The sequence below is a fragment of the Mesocricetus auratus genome, unplaced genomic scaffold (assembly GCF_017639785.1).
Source record: "Mesocricetus auratus isolate SY011 unplaced genomic scaffold, BCM_Maur_2.0 Super-Scaffold_100004, whole genome shotgun sequence".
Classification (NCBI taxonomy): Eukaryota; Metazoa; Chordata; class Mammalia; order Rodentia; family Cricetidae; genus Mesocricetus; species Mesocricetus auratus.
In genome coordinates, this window is record NW_024429189.1 from 106,133,679 (window position 1) to 106,136,915 (window position 3,237).

The window sequence follows — 3,237 nt, forward strand, 5'->3', positions numbered from 1 at the left end:
GGTTGTACAAGGCACAGTGCTCCATATACTGTCTAGATGGCTGGGGGTGACAAAGTAATTTCAACTTACCCTCTAACAGGAGAGCATCCTGGACTGGGAAAAGTGGAACTCCTGGCCCACAGATGGCAATATTTGCCTGCACTTACCTGGTTGAAGGTTTGACACAGGTTGTGAAAGATTGTCAAGGGACTTGGAATGTCTGGTTTTAGAACCATTTTGTCCCTTCTGGACAGAAATAAGGAGCCACATGTCCCAACAGGGGGCTTCCTAAGGACATGTGTGTTGGAGGCAGGGTACAGGAACAGGTTCCTGCTCTGTCCCAATCACTTCTGCCCTTTACAAGAAGTCACGTGGGATCCGGACGATGAGAAACCACGATGTAGCTGCCAGAGGTGCAAGAAGGAATGTCTCCGAAGGAACAAAACTGGCCCTCGTGTGCGCTGCTGGCAAAGCCTCTGGGAACAGAGCCTTCCCTTGAGGCGATGTTGTAACATGGCTGAGCTGCAAAAGGGTCAGGGAAGGGTCCTGGCCAGCTGTGGCAAGTGTTCCTTCACCGGCCCTTGCCTCAGACGTAGCCCCAGCAGCTGCATTCCTGTGTGAGTGGGCAAATGAGCAAGTCCTTATCCAATAGTCACCACCTACACAGAGGTATTAAGTAAAGTCCGGCAGGAGGCCAGTATCTGATATGCCTAGAGGGCCCCATGGGGATGCCAGAGCCTCCACCCAAACAAGCCATGGCCAGCTCACCCACCTTTCTCCAAGAGAGCAGACTCAGCAAAGCCTCGGGGGAAACACAGTTTGGCTCAACGAAAAGGGTCCTACTGGACCTCGTTCCCCACATTCTTGTTTTTGGCTCAAGAGACAATGCCCAGTTCAGTTCCTTATAAAGTTTCCAGATTTACAAGCCAGGAAGACTCCCCAAACCATACCTGGACCAGGAAACAAGCAAAAGAAATGCACATACTTTCCAACTCCGCACTTTTCCCTGCAGGCTCAGTTCTTTGATCGGGAGTAACAGGATGGGACCAAGCACCATGGCTCCCGCTTTCCTTGCAGGAAAGTTCTCCCCGTTCAAAGGTGGCTCACACAGAACCTGAGATGCCAGGCTTGGCCTCAGACCTCTGAGAATTGCACTCTACCTCCCTATTGCTGTTGGCAAAGCATCTGCTCTCGGTATCCCAGCAGATGACTGTGTCCAGCCCTTTACAACCCCAACCAACAGAGTCAGGTCCTGCAGAACCCAGCATCTGGCTGCATTTCCAAGCCTAACCAGCAGCCCCATTGTCAAGCCCCATGTGCTAATTACTTTTCTTGTTCCTATGGCACAATGCCTGACAAAAACAACAAAAGGAAGGCTTATATTGGCTCATGGTTTGAAAAGGTATAGAGTCTGCCATGGTAGGAAAGCATGGCAGCAGGCAAGTGAGGGAGATGTTCACATTTGAAAGAGGTAAAAATGGATGCTCGGCTCTTTCTTCACTGTGCTGATCTTAGGACCCGACTGTAGGGAGATGCCATCTACATTCAGGGCGGGTCTTCCTTCCTTAAACACACTGGAATTGTATGCACATTGGTGATCCTAAAATACTGTCCTGTTGACAATAAATATTCACCAACATACCCCTCCACACACCCTTCCTTCCCATCTTACTCTGCAAGTTCCATGTGGAGACTCCACTAAGGAATGTTCTCACTGGTAACACCATCACTGTAGATATCAGAATTCCTCGTTTTCTTGACAGCTCCATCCTAGATGAATTCCATGTTTGTTTGTTTTTTATTTTTATTGCTGTTGGGTTTTGTTGTTTGTTTTTTAGGATATTCTCTAGTAATCAAATGACTTTTTGGTTGCACCACACCAACAGGAATGTCATCCTAGGCTGAGGAAAAATGTGACTTACAGAAGGCCAGAAGGATTCTTGATCTTGGCCTCTAAGCTCTGAGACTCATAAATTGGGATGGTTTAAAGTATATGGAGTGTCTGCAATAATCATAAGTGTACACACACACATACACACACACACATACACACACACAAACACCAACTCAGACTGAGTTTTCCTGCCCAAGGAGTTCCTCAACATACTTAGAAATAAGATTTCTAAGGTCTTGGCAAAAGGGAGCAACTGGTTTAAGTAAATGGAGGTAAAGGGACTGGTGAGTTTATTATGGGATGAGGAGTTGGGAGGGAAGAAATGGGGGTCACTTTCTTCACAGGTAATCGACCTAAAATCAGTGATTCTTAGACTCTATCTGAGAGATCCATTTGTAGAGGCAGTTGTACCTGAAGGAGTTTTTCTGGAATGATCAGAATACACTCTTAAAGATCTCATCTCCCCTGAGTAACATCCAACTTCTTGAAGAGAAAATCTGACATTAGTTAATAGGGCTGTTGCCAAGTAAAAGGGAAAAGGCTCCTGAAGTCAAGTTCTCCAGCATGCTTTGCATCTTCCTCTTCCTCGGGGTGTATATTCTCTACATACCTGTGTGCTTAGGCCTTTCTGCTAGTCCTTCTTTATCTGTAGACTCTGTTTCCACTCTTCAATGAGCTCACTCAAGTGTGGTGAGTGGCTATCACAGACTCTGTAAACTTCAAGTTTTGTTTGTCTTCAGACAAAATGGAGGCCCTGAGGTTCCTTTAAGCTCAATTCTGGGTAAGAAAATCAGTGTCACACAGGTAAACTAGGCAGCTACAACCATTAACTGCCCTACCCCTCAGTTCACTTCTGAGAACCGAGGAAAGCTTTAGAGTTATTTCTCCCATCTCCCTCCACTCTTTCTTCCACCCTGTGCCCCCTGTGCCAGTGGGGATCAAACTCAAGGCCTGGATTTGCTCATGGTAGGCAAGTGCTCTAGTACAGAACTACATTCCCAGCCTTTTCTTCCTTTCTTTTCTTTTTCATTGGAAAGGCAAAGAAGCCACATTATAGAAAATGAGAAAATTGACTTGAAAACTTCATTCCCAGTTTATCCACCCATATCTGTTATTTTTAGTACTCCTTAGTCCTTATTGTATAAATGCTAGATTTATGTCAATTTGACATAAGCTAAAGTCATTTGAGAAGAGGGATCCTCAATTGGGAAAATGCTTCCACAAGACTGGGCTGCAGGCAAACCTGTAGGGCATTTTCTTAAATAGTGATTGATTGGGCTGGTGGTCCTGGGTTCTATGAGAAAACAGGCTGACTGACATTATGCCAAGAAGAGTCTAAATGGGAGGTCTCCCTCACTTTCGAG